Source organism: Peromyscus eremicus, chromosome 3 (assembly GCF_949786415.1).
Source record: "Peromyscus eremicus chromosome 3, PerEre_H2_v1, whole genome shotgun sequence".
Taxonomy (NCBI): domain Eukaryota; kingdom Metazoa; phylum Chordata; class Mammalia; order Rodentia; family Cricetidae; genus Peromyscus; species Peromyscus eremicus.
Genome location: NC_081418.1, coordinates 37787429 through 37811473, shown reverse-complemented (window position 1 = coordinate 37811473; position 24045 = coordinate 37787429). Strand labels below are relative to the sequence as shown.

Genomic DNA, 24045 nt, shown 5'->3' with positions numbered 1-24045 from the left:
ATACAATTTGGTAATACTCAATAATTATTGGAAAATTTGGTGATGAAATTTAAATTAGTCACAAAAACATTCATTATCTTGGAAGAAAATGTAGGTGCAAATGTCTATGATGTCTGAAGATGATGACTGAGATGATTCCTTTCATAAAATGTTCTAGGAAAGCAAATTTGTAATCACAGAAAGCAAGTCATCCTTCTCCAGGAGCCAGGGTGGGACAGCACTCCAGAAGGGCATAGGGGAGAGATATTCTGGATGTGATAGATCAGGATTGTGACAGTAGTTATGTCACTGACTAGATTTGTTCATATTTAGTTAATTTTGTGTATTAATTAGAAAATGTATTATAGAAAAATTATCTCAAAACTGATTTCCTTTATTTTTAAAAAATGCATTATTGTTGTTGTCATTATTATTATAGGTTTGTGTGTGTGTGTGTGTGTGTGTGTGTGTGTGTGTGTGTGTGTTTGTACATGATATATATGCATGAATGCTGGAACATGTGTGCCATGGCACTTGTATAAGGTTAGGGGTTCAATTTTGAAATCAGTTCACTCCTTCTGTCATGAGGGTTGATATCAGATTGTCAGGCAAATAAGTGCCTTCAGCTATTCATGTGCCCAAAACTATTGTTATCTGTACTCTGTGTTGCTTCTTTAAATTTTCACAAGAAGTGATAAATCATCAGCATTCATTCCTTCAGTTAATTCATGATGGGTCAAAGGGAAACGACTCCTCATTCCGGAAGAGGTTTCAAATGTCTGTACAACTATCGAATGGCATTCCAGTGAGTGTTGGCATGATAAAGTTGTTGCTGGGGAGCCTCGCTGAGGCCTCTACTGGCATCTTGCTTTGCATTGAGCCACATTCTATGCTCTCACTGAGACTGCATAAACATTATCCCATCTTTCTTTTTAGGCTGAGAGAAGTCCTCTAAGTCATGTGGGCATGAATATAATAAACCTGATAAAACTAGAAACCTGCAACTGTTGTTTGAGAAAACAACAACTGACTTACATCAATTTATTCATTACATTCTGAACATCAGTGTGCCTCCTCGGAAGAAAGGCTTTAAATTAGCATATATCCTATCACTCTGGAACAAAATAAATCTAACCACAAAGTAAACAAGAATTCTGCTTAGTTGACTTTTATAACTAGCCAGAACACTTCCTCCCCACAACCCAGTTTCCATTCACTATCAAATCTTTAGGCTAAGTTTCAATTAGGTTTTCTCCCTTTATACTTCTAAGACTCTAACATTCACAGCAATGAAAGAAATAATTAAATTCTAAAAGTCACAATAATAGCATCTCACTTGATATAATATATATAAAACTAAACTGGACTTTCAACTGGTAACCAAAAATATGAGAAATATAATTTAGGTTTGCATGATGTGTTAGTTTGTTACTGAACAAATGTCTATAAAAAAGCAACATAGAGGAGGAAGAATTCACATTGTTTACAGTTTAAAGGGATGTGATCCATAATGGCAAGAAATGCATGGTAGCCTGGTGGCTTGTCACACTGAGTCATATCAGAAAGCAGAAAACAGACAGAAATTGATGCAGGGCTTTTACACTTAAAGGCCACTCCCTGTGACTGCTTTCCTCAATAAGTCTCCACCTGATAGGGGTTTGACAACCTTCCAAAACAAAATCACCAGCTAAGCACAAAGAGGTCAAACATATCTGTCTGTGAGGGATAGTTCACATTAAGATCACAACAATCCACCCTGGTCCCCATAAGATCATGGTCATTTCATATTGGAAGTGCATTCTCCAATTCTAAAAGTCCTCAGTGTCTTCAACAGTCCCAAAACACTTTAAAATTCCAAAGTCTCTTCTGAGATTCAAGACAATCCCTGTGAACTTCTGTACATAAAAATATAAGCCACATACTTTGAATGTATAATGCAAAAGAATATCTTCCCATTCCCAGAAAGAAAATTGGAGATGTAGCAAGGAAAAATCAGAGAAAAGAAAGAATAAAGCCCAGTGACAAGAATACCAAACCTGAAGGTCCATATCTAGGATTTAGAACTTCTGATAGAATCATCTGGGTGACAAAGGCCTTGGATAGTTCACCCCGTACCTATGACTCTAAGTACACATAGCCTTTCTTGTGGTGAGGACTCACTCTTTCGTTTTCCTTGGTTGGCATAACATGGTTCTGGTATCTACAGCATCAGAATATCACCATCACAACTTAGATTTTACCTTCTAAGATTCTTTCAGGGCTGCCTTGAAGGGACACTGACCTTGCCAACATTGTGTGGCATCCATGGCTTTCTGGAACATGGGCTAAAGCCTCCATGGTGCCTTCAGCCTTGTATCTACAATACCTATAAAGTCAGATCCCTATGAATGACACTGAATGTTTTACTGCCAGCTCTTGTTACAGTCTGCTCACCTTGGACAAAAGCTTCAGTGACTTGAAAGCTCAATCTGAGAAATTTTTCTTTAAAAAGTTGTTTTTAAGGGATTCCTTTCTGAGAAATTCTCAGTTTGGGCTCACTCATGTCAGAAGAATTTATAGTTTTGCGAGAAGGATCTTTCTTTGGATACAATTTGGGCCTATTAAACATTTCCTGTTATCCTATGATAATAAAACAAGGTTTGTCTTTAATGTGCTTATCTTTTTTTTTTTTTTTTGGTTTTTCTTATCTTTTTAACATCACAGCTACTCTTTCAACATCCATCTTGTCTGTGACTTTATATTTCTTATGCTACTTTCCACACTAAAACATGGACTTTTCCTATCTTTCTCTTTTATTCATTCAGCTCCCTCACTGTAGACCTGAATGTGAGCAGTGAACAGTAACCATGGCAGGGCATGACTACTACACTGCGTTCAAATTTCCTCTAGTGAACAAATTAGTCTATTGTTTGTAATGCAGCCCCTCTCATTCTCCAATCATAGAAAGAACGTATCCATAGATAGATAGATAAATAGACAGACGGGCAAATAGACAGACATAGAGATAGAGATAGATAGATAGATAGATAGATAGATAGATAGATAGATAGATAGATAGATAGATAGATAGATAGATGATAGGGAGAGACAGAAAAACAACAGATAGACAGATAGACAGAGAGATAGACTTCAGCTATCTATGCCATCATCTATATCTATCTACCTCTATCTCTACTTATATCTCCCTAAATCTCTAACTCTACTTCTACCTCTCTATCTCTATCCTCTCTCTCTCTCTCTCTCTCTCTCTCTCTCTCTCTCTCACACACACACACACACACACACACACACACACACACACACACACACACACCTATCTCTATATCTATCTCCGTATCTATCTATTTGTAAGAATATAATAGGGGTGGCCTCTTGCCACGGCCTCAACAGAATCCCTCTTATTCTTCTCTGAGAAATCATGAACTGGGACTGAGCTGTCCACATTTCTCTCAGCATTCTAGGCTTTTGAACCTCCAGGATGACTCAAGCTCCACTTACAGAATTCTGGAGTTTTCCAGCTTAAACTCCTCCAAATTACAGCAGTTTTCTCATAAATCAGTTCCAAAGGCCTAGGAATACCAATGATCAACCTCAAAACAACCCCATGTATATTAGCAGCAATTTCCTACGTGTCAACTTTCTCATTGTGTAGACTCAGTGCCTGCCCTTAAGCAAATCAAAGGAAGAAGAGTTTGGTTTACCGTGTAAGAAGGCTTGTGCTCTATTGTGTCTGCAGTCTAGAAGCAGAAGCAAAGAGCAAACACTACAACTGGGATCTCAAATCTCCAAGCACACCCCAATAACTCATTTCCTCCAGTAAAATTCTACCTGTTAAAGGGTAAGAAGTTTCCAGAAGGAGACCATGACCAGGCAACCAAGTGTTGAAACACATATGTCTATGGGAGATAATTTGTATTCAGCTCACAACACTTACTGTATTTAAAAGTTAGATAGTCTACATATCTTCTATAACACAGTGTGACTAGATTTGTTTGCATGTGTGTGTGTCATAGATATGTGGGTTTATATACACACAAATAAGAGAAAGACATCATATAAAATGTCTGATGTTCTTATTCTCTCAGACTTCAATGAGTCCTCCACTACCACTTCTGTCTTCATCATTTTACTGTTATTAGAAATTGCATACTACAGGAATCTTCAAATATCTGTCTTCAGCAGATATTTAAACTAGCCCCTACTGGTGGAGCTCCAGGAATCCAATCAGCAAGAAAGAGCAATAATTATTGAGACTAAGATTAGAAAAAGCACAGGGACAAATAGCCAAACTAATGGAAACACATGAACTATGAACCAATAGCTGAGGAGCCCCCAACTGGATCAGGCCCTTTGGATAAGTGAGACAGTTGATTAGCTTGAACAGTTTTGGAGGTACCCAGGCAGTGGGACCGGGACCTGTCCTTAGTGTATGAGCTGGCTGTTTGGAACCTGGGGACTATCCAGGGACACTTTGCTCAGCCTAGGAAGAGAGGACTGCACCTGCCTAGACTGAATCTACCAGGCTGAGCTGAATCCCCAGGGGAGTCCTTGCCCTGGAGAAAATGGGAATTGGGGGTGGGCTGGGGAGGGGGCAGGAGGGAGAACAGGGAAATCCGTGGCTGATATGTAAAATTAAATCAAATTATAAAATTTTTTAAAAAATTTAAAAAAATTTAAAAAAAGAGAAACATAAACATAATTATTTTCAGAAATCTAAAGCTAATAGAAATGTTATAGAATCTTGCATATTAGCTTTATTTTGTTAACATATTATGTTTTAGCTGAAAGCAACAGATTGATGGATTTCCTTAATCTCCAAACACTGCTGGAAGACACAGTACCCTTTTCTTTTGCAGGATCATTTCTCCCTTGACTCTAACTGTGTTGTTGTAGTGGGAATTACCAATAATTATACCCAACAAATCTAATGGTACTTTTGGACAGTTGAGCAAGTATCAGACTCATAAGTGTATTCCTCTGTGACTGGTTAAGTCCAAGGACTACAGCAAAATGTGAAATGTCCTGTATACAACAAAACTGAAACTGTGCTAACTAAAGAATCACAGATGCTACATGTCTCCATCACAAAGAACTAGCTAGTCAGGAACAAAACTCTGAATAATATGACAGAACACAGGATGAAAATGCAACATTTGTTATCCTTCAGATTCCCTTCAGCAGGCCTTTCTAAGAAGAACCGATGCTTGTGACTCCAGTGGTCTCATTAGGTAAAACATAAAGGCCTCAACTGAGTGTGTTCCAGTGGGGTTTTCTGGCATTTCCATTTAAAATGAACCCTGCCTGGATAGTCTAATAAATGCCCATTTCCTTTTTTTAGAACAGGTCTTTGGCCCATCAACTATGTTTTGTAGCTGTGTAGTCCAAAACTAGTTTAAAGTGCATCGTAAAGGAAGAACTCACACTTCCAAAGTAGAATAGTTTAATGTGCATCATAAAGGAAGAAATCAGACTTCAAAAGTAGAAGACTCTGTCAATCATGCAGTTTGTAGTAGTTTATTCAAAGACTCCAACATGATTTCACCCTTGTTGACAGAACAAAATTAAGAAAGTAAGAATAACTACTATATAAGTATGAATTATAAATCCTCAATAAAAATTGAATCATAACCGGGCGGTGGTGGCGCACGCCTTTAATCCCAGCCCTCGGGAGGCAGAGCCAGGCAGATCTCTGTGAGTTCGAGGCCAGCCTGGGCTACCAAGTGAGTTCCAGGAAAGGTGCAAAGCTACACAGAGAAACCCTGTCTGGAAAAACCAAAAAAAGAAAAAAAAATTTAAAAAAAAAATTGAATCATTTTTCAGCAATTTAAACCTCTTCCTACCTATCAAAAAAGTGATTTTTCCTTTCCACTCTGTCTTTACATTTTCATACCAAGACTATCATTTATACAAGTTTTTACTTTTTTATTTTTCTTTTGAACAAAGCAATGATTTTTTGATAATGGCAACAAATAAAAGATTAACAGTTTCTGAAGAAAATCATGCAATTATCCAGGAGCTGCAAATCTGACTGCAGTAAGTCTTCCAGTGTCTTTTGTACCCTAATGGCTTTCTCTTTTTTTTTTTTTTTTTTTTTTTTTGCCAACTACTTGTTTGAAGTCATTCATATTTGTTGCCTGGACTGGAGTACCAATGAAAGTAAAATATGAAATTCTCATCGTCTCTTCTTCATCTTGACTAGACTGAACAAATAAAGTTACACTCTTAACATTCTGAAATTTAACACAATGAAGAGGAACAATGCCATCTTCTTTCATGTCGTCTTCTGTCAGTTCCAGAGCTTGAGTTGGCTCACTCCTTTCTGCCTCCTCAAAATCCATAGATCGGGGTAGGTTGATGAAAATGTTTATGTATTTAGGACCCTGACCATCATCTGGTCCTTGAAATTTCAAGGAGTAAAGTTTAACATGTTGATTGAATGCCACAGTAATAAGTAGCTGTTCATCACAGTCAGATTCCAAGAAGGATGTGTCTTTTTGTAAACAGTTGTCAAAGCCAAGCTCATCACTTCCATTAAGACATTCATAACCAGCTTTGTGAACAAAATAATTAAATCCATAAACCCCTTTGGAATGTCTGTGTCCTCATTGCTTCCAGGATCATTACATACCAACTGCAGATCCTCCTTTCTCCCCTCCTCCTGCCCCCCAGCCTTCCACCCTAAAACCACCCCCCTTTCTCTCCTCAGACAAGGTAAGACCTCCCATGGGAAGTCAGCAGAGCCTAGGACATTCAGTTGAAGCAGGTCCAAATCCCTCCTGCATCAAGGTTGTGCAAGGTGTCCCTCCATAGGTAATGGTCTCCAAAAAGCCAACTCATGCACCAGGGATGGATCCTGATCCCACTGCCAGGGGGCCTTTAAGAAGATCAAGCTACACAATTGTCTCACTCATGCAGAGGGCCTAGTTCAGTCCCATGGAGGCTCCACAGCTGTTGTTCTATAGTTCATGGGTTTCCACTAGTTTGTTTTGGTTGTCTCTGTAGGTTTCCCCATCATGATTTTGATGCCCCTTGCTCATAGAATCCCTCTTCTCTCTCTATGACTGGACTCCTGGCGCTCAGCCTGGTGCTTGGCTATGAATCTCTGCATCTGTTTATACAAGTTTTTAAATGTTAAACTCAGTAAACTTTAGATTCACAGTGAAATATAATAACCTCCAAACTCTAGAAAAATGTAAAAATCAATGTTTACTACTTGTTTCAAATTTTAATTTGTTAAGCATATAAATTTTACTTGAAATATAAAATATGTTATAAGCAATCAATATCATCAAATATTTGAATTTTATTAGGAAGTCAGAATAACTATATAATTTATCACACAAACTATGAGGAAAATCTACTTCTGTGTTAAATACAAAGATGTAGAAGAGGACTGAGTCCACTAAGTTGTTCTTGGACCTCTGCTTATGCACTGTGACACTCATGGGCACACAAACACACACATATGAATAGAGATAATATTAAAATATAAATAATATAAAAAAAATAATTTGCATAATATTGAATACTTTTACTTAGAATACTCTGCACAATTTTTAGCTGGTAGCAAATATGAATTTGCTTCAGTTTCATCAAAACCAGCATGATGTTCCTTATTAAATAAGTATAGAGGGTAACTTTTATTACTCTATAATAACATTTAGAAATTTCAGGTAATTTTTACTATTACTGGTGGTCTAGAAAGCACATGAATACTATACATATAAACATATGAAAGTGTGAACTTATCATTAATGGCTATTTGAATGCCTTAAATTTTGCTAAATTGCCGGGCGGTGGTGGCTCACGCCTTTAATCCCAGCACTCGGGAGGCAGAGCCAGGTGGATCTCTGTGAGTTCAAGGCCAGCCTGGACTACCAAGTGAGTTCCAGGAAAGGCGCAAAACTACACAGAGAAACCCTGTCTCGAAAAACCAAAAAAAAAAAAAAAAAAAAAATTTGCTAAATTGTGGTTAACCATTGTATGGAATATATTATTTACCAGAAAAATATGCTATATTGTGTTCTCATACTTTATATATATTTATTTGTTCATGATATATATGAATGCATCTGTGATATATATGATATATACATGCTTTTATACATCATCTATACAAACATATATAATTAATGTGATATATATGCATGTATATAGTTATGATAGACTATATACACTCATACATATATGTATAATATACATTATATAGAGAGAGATGTTTAACTAAAGAAGAAAGTCAAGGTCATTTCCTAAATTGCCTGTTATTGTAATGTATCTTCATCTGATAATCTATTCCCATTATTTTATACATGTACTCTGAAATTAAATGATAAAGTAATAATTATGACCAAAAGACATGATTTTTTTTATTTATTATTAATTTAATTTCTCGGTGTTACACAAACAACAGGCAACTAAGTAATTTTAAGAACAGAATAAATAATCTTTTCCAGGGAAGAGACCCAAGTGGTTATCTAGTGACAAATGCTCAGCCCTAAAAACACTTACAAGATGTGCCTTTTAATAGTCCAGAAGAAATAATCAAGACAAATACTTTAAAATGACGCATATATAACAGGTTTAAGAGTTAAAACATAACATATTTTTGGGATCAAATACTTTTTCTTAAGATATTTTAATTTCAGCTGTAAACTAATACTTTATGAAATTTATTCTAGTTAGAGTCAAGGACAGAAGTACAATGATAAATTTTCAAATAAAAATTAAATTTGGAAAAAAATGTGACAAACTTATGTTTTAGCATGAAGTTTTTTGCTTTATTCAACAAATATATATTGTTAAATTATACTGAGGATGTGTCTACTTGCTGGAGATTATTAGTGAAAAAACTATACAAACTTTTCTATCCTCCCTCAAAGAGTTTAGAACATAATGTATTATATAGAGAACATTTATTAAATTTAAGTGTAGAATAAACCCTGAACAAATGAGCCTGGATAAATGAAGCATAACACCACTCTGTTAGTTGATTTTCTGTTACTATCACAAAATGCCTCAAGCTGAGCATTTTGCAAAAGAAGGAGATTTGTTTAGTTTGTTTATTTCACAAGATCAGAGACAGAAGGTCAAAACTGTACAATGCCAGCATTGGTGAAGACCTTCTCAGGTTCACAACATTCTAGCATATGGAATCCTGGCAGAAGCAAGTGAGAGAAGAGGTAACATCTGTGGGATGTTGTTCTGCATGCTGTGAATACATGTTGCTCTATTTGGTTGATAAATAAAATGCTATTGGCCAGTAGTCAGGCAGGAAGTATAGGTGGGCAAGCAGATGAGAAGAATTCTGGGAAGAGGAAGGGCTGAGTCAGGAGTCACTAGCCAGACACAGAGAAGGCAAGTACAAGGCAGAACTGAAAAAAGGTACCAAGCCACATGGCTAAACAGAGATAAGAATTATGGGTTAATTTAAGTATAAGAGCTATTCAGTAATAGGTTTGAGCTAATGGCCACACAGTTTGTAATTAATATAAGCCTCTGTGTGTCTTGGGGGACACAAATGGGAGAGATTTGTCCTGAAAGCCGGTTGGCTGGGACACAGGAAAACTCCCAATTACAAACATCCACAAGACAAAGGAAACAAAAGGATAATTCAAAGGTCAGGCATTTTTTTTTTAATCCATCTGGCTAGGACAAACTGCCAAATGAACTCCTCAATAATAATCTCTATTGAGTTGGTGAACTCTTACCTGCTCTCATACCTTAAAAAGTCAGAAGAATCCAATGAAGTGAATTCCCAACATGGAAGCATTAAAACTATATTTATATCACAGTCAAACCGTAGCAACCCCCTTAGTTAACACAAATGATAGTTTATGCCTGGCTTCTACACAGGACTTCAACCACGTGTATTTTTCCTCCTCTCATAACTGGTATCTGGAACAATCACATTAAGTAACTTGGTGGCAACATTTCATACACCGTCTTTCATTTAATAAAATATCCTCTGCTTACAGCTTAGCAAACAACAAGGACAAAATCTGTTGACATTTTTTTCAGTTTGAATTCTTAAATATAGATTATCATTGGAAAAGGAAAGAAGTATAAGGGATATCCCAAATCCAAAATTTGTTCCCCAGTGTCAGTGGCCCAAAGGAATTCTTCTGCCTTATGTAATTTTGAAAGAAATAATATGACTTACAGAAATGATACAACTGAGAAGTCTTCAATAGATGGCAGAAATTGATAGGAAAAGTAAATATATGTAGTATGTGACCCCTGGATGTCATCCTGTGATTATAATTTCTATTAAAAAAAAGGAAAACTAGGTTAAAAATAATATAATATAGTGAATGAAGAAACAATTTTACTGCAATCTTGCCATGTTAGCAAAGTGGAGGCCTAGACCAATTTTTCACACATCAGTTCTTCATCCTTGCATACTTTTACACACTGGTCTCTACAGTAGAGGAAATGGAGTATATACAATGATTGACAAAGTAAAATGATACACTATTCATTCACATCTGCCTACTTTTGGAGCTTTCAGTTCATAAAACTCTTTAAATAAAAAAAGAATTATTTAATCAGCCTCAGGTATCTGCAGGCATGTTCAAGTAATTCTTTTATCAGAATAGAAACTATTAACAGAAATAATATTATTGTTTTTACTAAAGATAATACTGACATAATACTTCTATTTTTAGAAAGTTTCAAAATTTTGTTCACTGCATCTGCTTTCATATATTTCATATATATATATATATGAATGAATTAAATATATCTGAACATACATATACACATGTATATTAGAATGCTTCTCTTTGAACACATGAAATTGTATTCTATACAGAGAAAAAAGAGAACGTCTCATTCTAGGATATCATAACCTCTTAATATCTGATTCATACCTACACACAGGTATACACATAATTAAGAATAAATCCTTAAAATGATATAATAATAATAATAATAATAATAATAATAATAATAATAATAAAGAAGTCTGGGAATAGAGGAAGCAATTACAAGCTGACTTCCGGGAGCTCATGGCCAACCTGGTTTACACAGTTATTTCTGGATCACCTAGGGCTACATAGTAAAAACATTTCTCAAAACAAAATAAAGAGAAGGAAAAAAGGAAATAAGGTGGAGGAAGAGGAGAAGGAAAGAAGTTGGGAAGAGTGGATGTAGGAAGATCTTGTTTGTTCTGGACTGACCTGGATCCCTGGCACAGTTAGGCTTAATCTATATTCAGAGCTATTTTTCCTTATGTATAGAGTTTTAATGTTTTCTTCAAATGCTCTCCTATTGAAAACATGCCTTTTCCACACCATCTCTCCAGATTCTCACGGTTGTATACTTTGACTATTATACTTTGTTTTATTTTATTTCTGCTCCAAACAGATTCGAAGCTTCTCTGATGAACTTCCTTTTGCTTTCTCAATAGAAGGGTCATCCTCAAGCCCCATTGCATAGGTAAAGTAGCAGCTTGGAATTTTATTATCACTAGAATCAATGAGTCTTATCCCAACTTAATAGTCTCTATCCCAATATATCTGTCAAGAAATTTATGAAAAATTTCTGTAATTAATATGCTTATGCTAGTGTTAATGGTACAATTGCAAGCCTGTAATTAACACTTCAGTATATAATTAATAGTAATATTTCAACTATATATTATAGTTGACAAGTTTTTGATTAAATGAATAAAGGGAATTCTATAAACATTTATCTGCAAATCTAATAATTAAATGAATATTGTGGGACAATGACAAATCAACTCCTCTTGAAAACAGCAATAAAACACCCACATTACCATGTAGGCTGTACATGGAAGAATTAATGATGTACATAAGGTCTCACAGGGTCATGATCCTTTTCAAAGGTTTCTAGAGAAGGAATACATTCACATATGCCTACATACTCTTGTCTCTCAGCCTCTGGACATTGTGCAGTTTGCAAGTATGTCGCTTCTGCCATCTTCTGCCATCTTCACGTAAGCCTTCTGCAAGACTATTCTCTCTGTAAGAACACCAGTCATCGTAAGTGTGGACTTGCCCCTTGATATCCTTAACTATAAACATCATCAGTATATCTACCTCTAAGAAAATGTTATGCTTTAAATGCATATGAATAGTTTGTGTGGAAGGCACTGTTCAATTCATTGCACCTCCCTATGTTTGTGTTTTATTTTTAATTAAGTATGTTCTGGTAATTTCTGAAACTTCTCCCATGTATAACTACTTGCTTTAAAGAGTTAAAAGCCTTTTAGTTAGGAAATAATAGTGGTTTTATTGATGAAAACAGAACAAGAGTAGTTATTAACAAAATCATTTGTGGGAAAAAATGAGGTTAACACAAATGTGGAAGAGGAAGTACAAGTGTCTGGAAGAAGAAGAAGAAATCAGTAGAATGATGGTGGAAACCAAGGTCCATAAAACTGTCTATGATTCCAACATCTGGCTTCATCAAAACTGCCAAGTGCTGAAGGTAAGCTTGGCTGGCTGTGAGGTTAGAGGTGTGAAAGATCTATGGAATTGTACTTTTGAGCTTCAAAACCTAAGGAAAGCAGATCCCTCTTCACTTTCTCTTTAACATCTCAAAGAATTTTCTTTTGTTGCTATAATAATTAATATATTGGCCAGCATAACTTCATTTCCAGTCACCTAGGAAACTCAATTCTAGATGTGTCTTTGGAATTATTTCTAAAAAAATTTAAGTAAGAAGAGAAGACACACCATGAAAGTGGGTGACACAAATCCATCGAATGAGTCCCTTGACTGAATTTTAAAAAGGAAAGAGAATGTGACTTAAGCACTGGCACTACTTCTCTCTGCTTCTTGAATGCAGAGCCACTGTGAACAGCCTCAGTATGCTACCGTAGCTATAGCTGATCCCTCTGCCTGCTTACAAGGAAATGATTGAATATATCCTCAAACTGCAAACCAAAATAAACCTTTCCTTCCTTAAGTTGCTACAGCAATAGGCAATTTGGAAAATGGTGCTGAGAAGTGAATCTATGGCAATAACTACTTGGTTGTGAGATTGATAGGCTTTCAGAACTGGCTTGTGATGGAAAGGCGGAAGAATGGAGTTAGAAGCACAAAAAAGCCTAAAATGCCATGAGCAAAGCTAAATGGGATGTTCTGGTGGGAGTGTGGGAGAGTCACATGCTGGTGGGACTAAAGAAAGTGAAGAATTATCTCCTGATACATCAGAAAGGAGCAAGAACTCTATTGGGAACTGAGCTAGATATCATTTATATCATATTTTACCAATGATTTTGACTTTTCTTGCCAGGGTCCTGAGTTCTTAAGTGAGGCTGAATTCAAAAGTCATGAACTAATTTATTTCACAAAGTGAAATGTGAACACAGTGGTAGTATGCAGGCTGTGGCGTGCATTATGCTCAATTCTCTGTCAGAAAAACAGGGAAACATAAAAATGCACAGTTTAGCAAAGAAAGGCCCATGTGCAAGTTTAAAGTTACAAACTGGGTGGTTGGGCAGAAAGAAGCTACAATTTTTAAAGAAATTAGTGCACTGTAAGAAGGGCGTCCAACCTGCCCTGAGACAATAGTCAGGACCCCTTGTGAAGAAGACGGTATCTATTGAAGGCTCCAGCTTGTGTGATTTCAAACCCATTTGAAAGGAATCAGATTGAAAGGAGAAAGTCTCTGACCTCTTTCCCTGCTCAAACAGTAATTACAAAAGTGCTTTCTCAGCTTCAACAGTCAATATACACAGAAACCACTACTGCTGTGGTAGAAGAAGGCCAGATTATATTTCTAGTTGGCAACAGGACTTGCAGCATTTTCTACATTGTCTATGTCTCCAAATATCTGTCTCTTTACAGGGATATCTATCTTTGAGTTCAAGACCCATTCTAATTCTAACATCTTATTCATTCTATATAATGTGCAAAATCTCTGTTTCCAAGTAATGTATCACAGGCTCCAGGGATTGGGTTATCAATATGCCTTTTGCAGAATAATATGTACCTCTTGCAGTAATAATGTTACTGTTTTTGTTCTTTTTTTTTTCTTTTTTGGTTTTTCAAGATAGTGTTTCTCTGTGTAGCTTTGCACCTTTCCCGGAACTCACTCTGTAGCCCAGGCTGGTCTCGAACTCACAGAGATCCACCTGCCTCTGCCTCCTGAGTACTGGGATTAAAGGCGTGTGCCACCACTGCCCAGTTAAGTTATGATACTGGGTGTTCTCTAGCAGTAAAGAATAATAGTTGGAAATGTTACCATTAATATGGTATTGATAAATTCAGTGGGGCCAGTATCAACTCAAATGCTTATAGCATAAGGAAATTCCAAGTCAACCCCGAAAGGTAAAGAAAATTCTCTCAGAAACCTAGATCTGTGTTGACAAGGAGTGATAGGAAAAATAAAATGGGGCCTGATAAAGGACTCTTCAGTTCCAGACTCTGAGCAGCTCTATAATATTTCTCTCACTGTATTTCTACATAGAAACTAAAATGAGGCAGTCTTTAAAATATTAGTTACACAGATGAACATACAATCAAAATATGGTTTAAACATACAATTGTGTATTATTCAACTGTAAAGAAAAATGAAATGTGTAGTGAATGAATGGACCTAGAAAATATTACATCGAATAAGGTAACTCAGGCCCAGAGAGACAAATGTTTTTGATCATCTGCAGCTCCTCACTCCAAATTATTATATATGATTATACAACATGGAGTAAACACAGAAGCCAGAGATCATAGATTGTGGCTTGGGGCTTAGTGAGGAATAGCAGGGTACAGATGATATTAAGTGGGAAACAGAATAATGAGGAAGGGACCGAAACTGGGAATGCATGAAAGAGGTCAATACAGAAGAGGGAGGGGATGCAAGAGACAAACAATGCCAAGGTTGCTTTATAAAACCTCAAGGAATTATATCATTCTATATTTACTCAAATAACACACAATATACATACACACACAAACACATGCATACACAGAAGTATATGTGTGTAGAGAAGTTAAGCATTTGGGGCTATTAATACTCACTAAAGGAACTATAATCTAACAAATAACCCAGTACCAGGATGAGAAGCCTCTTCTAGAATTCTTGGCAAAGGTAATTCTAGTGACTTCTCAAACAATATAGGTTATTGATGTAGCCCGAGGTTGTCTCACAGGGATTGAAGGTCAGCCTCTATCACTGAAGATACCATATACACAAGACTCAAGTGGTTCAACCTAGACCTGACCTGAATCACGTTTCTATAGTCTAGCTTCCATAGTTTTATAAAATACTCTACACAATACTAAAAAAGTGAAGCTGCAACATTTATGAACCACTGCAATATACTAATATACCAAGATATGAATGAAAGTGTGTAGCAAGCTTTGTTTTCAGCTGCCACCTCACAAATAATGACATGGAGACTTCTTATTTATCATGAAAGCTTGTCTTAGTTTAGGCTTGTCCCACTAGCTCTTATTACTTAAATTAACCCACTTATATTCATGTACACTTTGTCTCATGGCTTTTTACCTTTCTTTCATTCTGTGTATCCGACTCCCTCCATGTCTCCTTGGCATCTGATGTGCACCTAGATTCATCTCCTACTTCCTATCTCTCTCTGCCCAGAAGTCTCACCTATACCTCTTGCCTAGCTATTGGCCATTCAGTTCTTTATTAAGCCAATCACAGTAATATATCTTCACACAGTGTACAAATATCCCACAACAAAAGTATAGTAAGTGGTTAGAGTTAACCGATGGTTGTCTAATTAGACTTAAAGCCCACCCAAAAATGAGAGAAATCATGGTTGGTACTCAAAATCTACACAGCTTGCTGTACTAGTAAGGTCAGGGGCCTTGGAAAATAATCTACTGCTACCACTTTGCTAGACCGTTATTATTCCTTACTAAATTCTGAATTTCATCCCTACACTCAAAGAGAATGTGGCTATCACCCCTCTGCTGTGGGATGGTCTGTATGTCAAGTCTGTTGCTGATTGGTCAGTAAATAAATCACTGATTGGCCATTGGCTAGGCAGGAGGTATAGGCGGGACAAAGAGAAGAATTCTGGGAAATGGAAGGCTGAGATAGAGACACTGCCAGCCGCCACCATGACAAGCTGCATGGGAAGATCCCGGTAAGCCACGAGCCATGTGGCAAGGTATAGATTAATGGAAATGGATTAATTTAAGATATAAGAACAGTTAGCAAGAAGCCTGCCACGGCCATACAGTTTGTAACTAATATAAGTCTCTGTGTTTACTTGATCGGGTCTGAATGGCTGTGGGACTGGCTTGTGAGAGAGATTTGCCCTGACCGTGGGCCAGGGAGGAAAACTCTAGCTACACCCCTCATCAAAGAAGTCTCTCTTTACAGCAAATGGAGTCCACCACAGAAAACTACAACTACATGCAACACAGAGATCAACAGATTGTGAGGAGCCCAGCCCCAATGGATGCACATAGATCACAGATCCTGTATGTCTGGCTCAGGCATTTAAACATAAACTTTCTTTGGAGTATAAATTTAGTGGACTTTAATGTTAGTAGAAATTTAATGATCCTTTTTAATGATGTTTCAATGAGACTGTCTACTTATGTATGTCAAGAATCTGATTTAATACTGTGATAACAAAATAAACAGATACATTTTAATGAAGCATTTATTCCAATAAACAAGCTAATATAAAAGAGAGAACATTCATTATGGCCTCAACCCTTGCAACTAGGGAATGCCTAGAAGAGGAGAAATGATCTTCCCCAGAGAAGAGACCCCAGATACTAAGTGATCCACCCTGAGAGTGTGTTCATGTGTGTGTGTGTGTGTGTGTGTGTGTGTGTGTAATATTCAGACAGTAGGTCATATTTATCTATTTAGGTCTATGAATAGATAGATAGATACATGATAGGTAGGTAGAGATAGATAGATAGATAGATAGATAGATAGACAGATAGAAGAAACCATACATTAAAGAAAAAGAGATCATGAAATTTAAATACACCATTGTGGTACATGAAAGGGGTTGGAGGGAAAGAAGGGAAGACGGAAATTGTATAGTGATATTATAATTTCTAAATTATAGTTTCTAAATAGTTTAATATTCCATACTTAATCTTTGCATCCTGCGAGAAGACAGTTCGTGTTTAAATGCAGATTCCATTGTGAATCATAGCACAAGCAAAACAGGAAAAAAAATCTTTCTAAACTTTCCGCTAGGCTTTAGATTAGTGATTTTGTTTTTTTAAGTAGTATTCCTTAAGATTAAGCAATATTTCTAAGTTATCAATTGATCATTTGCTACTGGTCATTATTATGCCAAATATAATCCTGTTTTCCTGATTACACAACAAATTTTCAGGGTGAAATTCAGTTTGCTCAAATAATCATGTGGTGTTTACCACCTGATTCTTTCTTCCTTTTTGTTTTTGGCTAGGACAAACACTACTGGGATTTGGACAGTAAAGAGTTGTGATATTTGAGAAGAGAAAAACCAAACAATATTTTGAAAAGACATGTAAAAATAAAGTCCTGCTGAGTGGATTTTATTTTATTTGAGGAGGATATATATTTGTAGATGCATACCCAGCCTATGACCCATGGAATCGTCACCACCTCTTGTATACTATAACCTGTATGTTCATCATTGAAAAAAAGCACAAAAAGAAATTCTCATGAGAAAGCATTCCCACAGGTTTACATATATTTTGAGGGTATATGTATGATGCCCAAATTTGGATTTCATAGGTGGAAAGTCTTCAAATCAATTCACATACACATTAGTACTCAATCACCAAATACTAAGGTTTCTCTATTAGGCAACATATAGGAAATGACCAAAGTTAATGCTAAATCATCTCGAAGGGCCAAATATATCCATAAAACTATACGCAAGTGTATTTATGCAAATTGGTCCCCCCCCCCCAATTACTTGTAGCACATCATCTTCCTGGTATCATTTAGAATGAAAATCCCAAGTAATGACACTTCGATTTTATAAAATTCTGAGTTGTCAAGTCATTGAGGTGTAAAATACAGAGTTTGTACCTGCATATGTTTGATATAATGAGATGTTCTAGTTGAAACTGTCAAATATAGCTTATGAAGCAAAAAACAATATATTTCCCATACAACGTCAGTGTAGAAATGAACAAAAGTTCTGGACTTTAAACAGCAGTGTGAATACAGCTACAAACAACCTTCAAATCTCCCAAAGAGCCTTATGGAAAGTGATTCCACGGTGTTTTATTTGAGTTTCCTATTTGGATAAGTAATGGTAATAATGACTTCAACTTCATACTTAAAACATGTAAATATCTAAGCCAGTGCTAAATATATGGGAAAGATGAATTAAGAGCAATTTTTATTCCTTGATGAAGTTTCAATTCTATTTTGTCAAATTAAAAAAACAGAGTATGCATTTGGGCCTTAAGGTTAGATTCATACAGATACAGGCAGTTTTCATGTAAGTAATCTGTGGATTTGCTTGCAATTGTAAACAAGGTGTGTCAACTTTTAAGGGCTAAAAGTAAAGCTTCCAGAACTGGAAAGATGGCTCAGTGGTTAAGAGAACTTGTTGAACTGTTTAGAGGGTGGCTAGAGAGGAAGAGTTCTGAAAAAGATGACTGGAAAGGGGGACATTTCTGGGTCATATAGAAACTGGATGCCAGGGAAACTCCCATGAATCTACAATGATGAACTCAATTAAGTCTAACAATAGTGGATACTTTGCCTGAACTGGCCCTCTCCTGTGCTGTGATCATGTTGGTAACTTCCCAATTGTCATCAGAGAGCCTTCATCCAGTAACTGATGGAAACAGAGGCAGAAACCCACAGCCAAACATTAGCCTAAGCTTAGGGAATCCTGCTGAAGAAAAGGAAGAAGGATTGTAGGAGCCAGAGGGGTTAAAGACACCACAAGAAACCCCATAGAAACAACTGACCTTGCCCAGAGGAACTCACAGATTTGGAGTCAATAACCAGGAGCCTGCATGTGACTAACCTAGACCCTCCACATATGGTAATAATGACTTCAACTTCATACTTAAAACATGTAAATATCTACATACCAAGTTGTGTAGCTTGGTCCACTTGTGGGACTCCTAACAATGGGAGCAGGGCTGTCCCTAATGCTTTGACTGGCTCTCAGGAACCTATTCCTCATTCAAGGTACTAATCTTACTTCAACTTGATATGCCATGCTTTGTTGATACCTTTCTGAACAGAAACAAAAGAGGAGTGGACTGAGGGGCAGGGGAGGTGGGGAGAGGGAATGGGAGGAGAGGAAGGAGGGGAAACTATGGTCAGGATGTAAAATAAATAAATACATAAAAATCATTTTAAAAATCTTTTTAGAAGTTTAAAACTTCCTACTAATACTTAGTCAAAAGAGATGCAGTACTTACTTCTAAGTCAATTTAATCCCTTTTTTTCTTTACATTTTCTGGCTCGCTTTCCCCTTTTCCATCCTTTCAAAACCATATTTTCATCCTAAATATTTCACATCCTCTACTAGAAGGATGGCATCGAAACTTCATTTCAACGTTGCCCTAGACGGTAGCTATGGAAGCATTCCCATACTAATTCACCCCAAAAATAGATACAAACCACACAGTTCGGCGGAGACAGGTATAATTAGGAAAAAGTATCATTGTCATAAGAGGTAAACTAAAAACTGCAGGCCCGAAGTAGCTGTGCCCTCAGTGACTCAGCCTGTCCCTCTCAAAATTTATATATAATGTGGAAATAACCCAAAATTCTGTAATTCTGGCTTTGTTATGAAGAGAGCAGTACTCAGAGAAACAAAGGCAGCTCTTGCTTTCACATGCACATCTCTGTATTCATGGTTTATTTTGATCATTCTTAAATATTATATTTATAAATCATTTTTAAAATTTTAATCATGAAGTTTTAAATATCTTTTGAATAGTAAAATATAGACCATGGTATATCAAGTAAGTACACTAAAATTAATACTGCATGATATGAAAAGAAATAAATTTTACAGTTGAAACCAAATATTTTACATAGTATAATATGCTTAAAACATCTTACTGGCAAATTTTTGTGTTGGAATCTTTCATTTGAAATTAAACACATTTAGTTGAGTTGTTGGTCAAGGGGGTTCCATGAAGATCAATAAGCAACCCAGGCAGATACTAGGACAGAAGGTCACTGTCTGGCAGCAAGGCCCCATTGCCAAGGAAAACATCCACACAGCTCACCGAACATAAAGAGCTCAAGGTGGTGCCTGCATGGAGCCTTCACCTCTAAATTCTAGTTTCTTTGGTATAAGAAGGTACTCTGCAGGCTAAGGAAAAAGAAATCTAGACACCAGCACATCCACAAGACCTCCACCTACAATCTGTCCTGCCTACAAGATGTGCAGGGGCAATGGGAGCACTGAACTTGTGGGCGTGGTCAACCAATGTCTGGTTTAACTTAAGGCTCACACCACAAGAGAGAGCCCATGCCCTACAATGACTAGATGGCCAGAAACCAGAGGCTGCATAGCCCAGAGACCTAGGCTAGAACCAAACACAACTGCAAAAAAAAAAAGGTGGGGGGGGAATGATTCTTAATCATATTGTGCCATACTAGTAGATCAGCGACTTGTTCTGTCATCAACAGAGTCTTGTTCCAGCCGCAGGAGTTGGAGCAGAGATCCACAGCCAGACATTATGCAGAGAGAGTCTCCATTGGAGTTCTCCATTGGTCCCTCTCCTCAGAGCTGAGGGAACTAGGCAAAAATTGAGGAGGAAAGATTTTAGGCATTAGAGGATATAGAGGATACCAGGAGAGCATGGTTCACCAAATCAACTAAGCAAGGCTCATATGGGCTCACAGAGACTGAAGCAGCAAGCACAGGGCCTGCATAAGTCTGCACCATGTCCTTTACATATAGGTTATGGCTATTAGGTTGGTGGTTTGTGGGACTCCTAACAATGGAAGCAGGTCTGTCTCTGACTCTTTTGCCTGCTCTTGAAACTCTTTTCCTCCTACTGGGTTGCCTTATCCAGACCCAGCATAAGGGCTTTTGCCTTGTCTTATTGTATCTTGTTTTGTCATGTTTGGCTTTTGTCTCTTGGAGGCCTGATCTTTTCTCAGGGGAAATGGAGGAGTGGGTCTGGGGAAGAGAGAAGTGGGGGAAACTGGGAGAAGTAGAGGAGGGGAGGCTGTAGTTGGGATGTATTGTATGAGAGAAGAACCTCTCCATATTTATTTATTTATTTATTTATTTATTTATTTATTTATTTATTTATATTTTTTGAGACAGGGTTTTTCTGTGTAGTCTTCACTGTCCTGGAACTCACTTTGTTGACCAGGCTGGCCTGGAACTAAGAGATCCTCCCTTCTCTGCCTCCCAAGTGTTGGGATTAAAAACATGTGCCACCACTGCCCCAGGAAAAGAATCTATTTTCAATTTAAAAAGAAAGAAAGGAGAGGAAGGAAGGAAGGAAGGAAGGAAGGAAGGAAGGAAGGAAGGAAGGAAGGAAGGAAAAGGAGAGGAGAGGAGAGGGAAGGGAAGGGAAGGGAAGGGAAGGAGAGAGAGGGGAAGAAAGAAAGAAAGAAAGAAAGAAAGAAAGAAAGAAAGAAAGAAAGAAAGAAAGAAAGAAAGAAAGAAAATTAGATGTTGTACTGTACGAATAATACCTATGGTAACCACTAATGAAATCACCATATTTTATAGGTATAAATATCCAGTTTGTAATTGATTTCATATGTAGATTACTAATTTGTGTGTGTGTGTGTGTGTGTGTGTGTGTGTGTGTGTGTAGGTTCCAGTATGCCAGATTCCTGTGAGACTGTGGTCAGGTTTGACTGCAATGGTAAGTATAGCTTGCCTTGCATGCTGATGCCACTGGTCCTGCCCATTCTCATGCCTAAGTTCATTTATTTACATATTCATTTGAATTTCTGTCACAGTAAATTTAAGGAGTTTTACTCCTTAACTTTCAGCATACCTTACTCATTACACCATGTTGCTTCTATTTTTATTGTTTAACTAGAATTCTTGTAAATGCACTACCATCTTAGCCACAGGGAAAAAAAACCTTTCATAAGCTTAAAATCTTATGATTTCAGTAAAATTTTAACTATGTAACACCTGTGTGTCTTGAGAAAATATTTATAAGGTGCAAAAGTAAAAATGATTGATAGTGAAAAATGAATCATTGAATTTCCCCAAAAATCAAAACCAACAATAATAATGATTAAATAGTCATGCTAAGCAAATAAACAACCTTTCAAATAGTTGGTATATTTTATGGCAACAGAAAAAAAAAAGGTTGAAGTAAAAACTTTTTTCCACAAGCAATTATATTCAAACCAGATTTTCCCCTATCATCCACATTAGTCAGAATTTCTACATGATCAAAATTTCCCAGCAATTATTACTACAGAATCATAAACCTTTGTTTGTATAAGTGCCAATGCCACCATGCTGAACTTTTTTTACTGAAAAATGAGCTGCAAGAATCTAAATACATTATTCTGAGAGTAAAAGAGAAATATCATTGCTTTCCATCACACTATCTTCATGAGCCCCAAATTTTAATCTAATTGCTTTCCACAGAAAGAAGAGGCAGACAGAGCAAGAAACAGTGATGTTCTACAATAGTAGTACATCAATTGTACAAAACAACAGTGAGTATATGTACTGTGATATAACATTAAAGAAGTTCTGGTATTCCTACATATGGTAACATTTAAGACAAATCATTTGTTTATAATCAAATAAAAAAGGAAATACATGGCAGTTTTATATGGAACCAGACCTGTTTATGTAGTAAGCACAGCATGTTAGCAATGTTTTCCAAATTATTATTGAAAATCCAGCCAGGCATGGTGGCACTCACTGTTAATTCCAGCAGTGCAGTTGGGAAGCAAAGGCAGGAGAATCTTTGTGAATTTGAAGCCAGTCCGTTTTGCATAGAGAGTTTCAGACCACCCATAGCTACAAAGACCCTGTTCAAAGGAAGAAAAAAAATTCTAATGACTTTTTTCATTATCATGGTCATAGTATTTAAAAATAAATTACTGAAACTCTAAGCAAAGATCATGAATAGAAAGACCCAACTTCTTGGAAGCAGACATTGTGCTTTGAATTTTTATGTCCATTAATTTCCTCTTCTTAATCTTAGGCACTTTGAGTAAGTCTCTTTTGTGCAATTGATGCCGTTCTTGATAATAAGATCAATTTGTTTGTGTTAGAATACAAATAACTTTCTTCTCCATGTTCATAAATTATAAGCATCACTCATTAGTTTACAATAACTTAATGAAAGTTGGAGGCTAGATTTAGTAAAAATCAATTTTATCAGAAACACAGAGATCATGCAATCGAGCTATGTTGGAAAACGGGGCACTGAACTGCAGAGAGTGTAAAGACACAGAAAGTGAAGCTGCAGTATAAATACATTAGCATTTGCAGCCAGGCACTCATAACACTTAATGAGAAAGGCAATAAAAGGATATTTATCTGTTTTTACAGGGAGACCAAAGTCCAGAGAAAGCAAGACACCGTTACAAGTTCAAGTTAGTGAGGAAATCACAAGCCACTAAAGAGATGAAATTTCAAACATCAATGATATGTATTAAATTGAAATTGACAAAGTAATTTGTTATACATGTAGTAATGTTAGATAACTGTGCCACTAAGGACCATCATTATCATTAGAGTTGAAATAACTGTTCGTCATGGGTCAAACTCTATATGGTGCATAGCAACTCCTCAAAAAGCTGCTTTCTGCAATTGACAGATAAGTAAATTGAGGCTGTAGGAATTTCCAGCATCCATTCTACAAAGTGTGAGATCATTTGCCTTTCTATAGATGGAACTAAGCTGGAATCTCAGCTTGTCTTACTTTATCTCTTAGTAGAATGAAGCTGTGAGTGACCTTGGACAAGCAGATACCTTTTACCCTCTTATTTAACTTTATTAGTTTCAGTTGTAGTGTGTGTGTGTGTGTGTGTGTGTGTGTGTGTCTGTGTGTGTGTGTGTATGTCTCTGTGTGTGTGTGTGTGTGACTGATACAGTACAGTGTGGTATCTTCAAACCTTATGGAAAATAACTTGTTTTCTCATAAAATTGTGAATATATCTTTTTATTAGATTGATCCT

The 24045-nt window shown here is 36.6% G+C and overlaps 1 pseudogene; it reads right to left on the bottom strand.

Moving 5' to 3' along the window:
• Positions 1-6038: 6038 nt before the first annotated feature.
• LOC131906231 (thioredoxin-like protein 1) lies at positions 6039-12023 on the bottom strand (annotated as a pseudogene).
• Positions 12024-24045: the final 12022 nt, after the last annotated feature.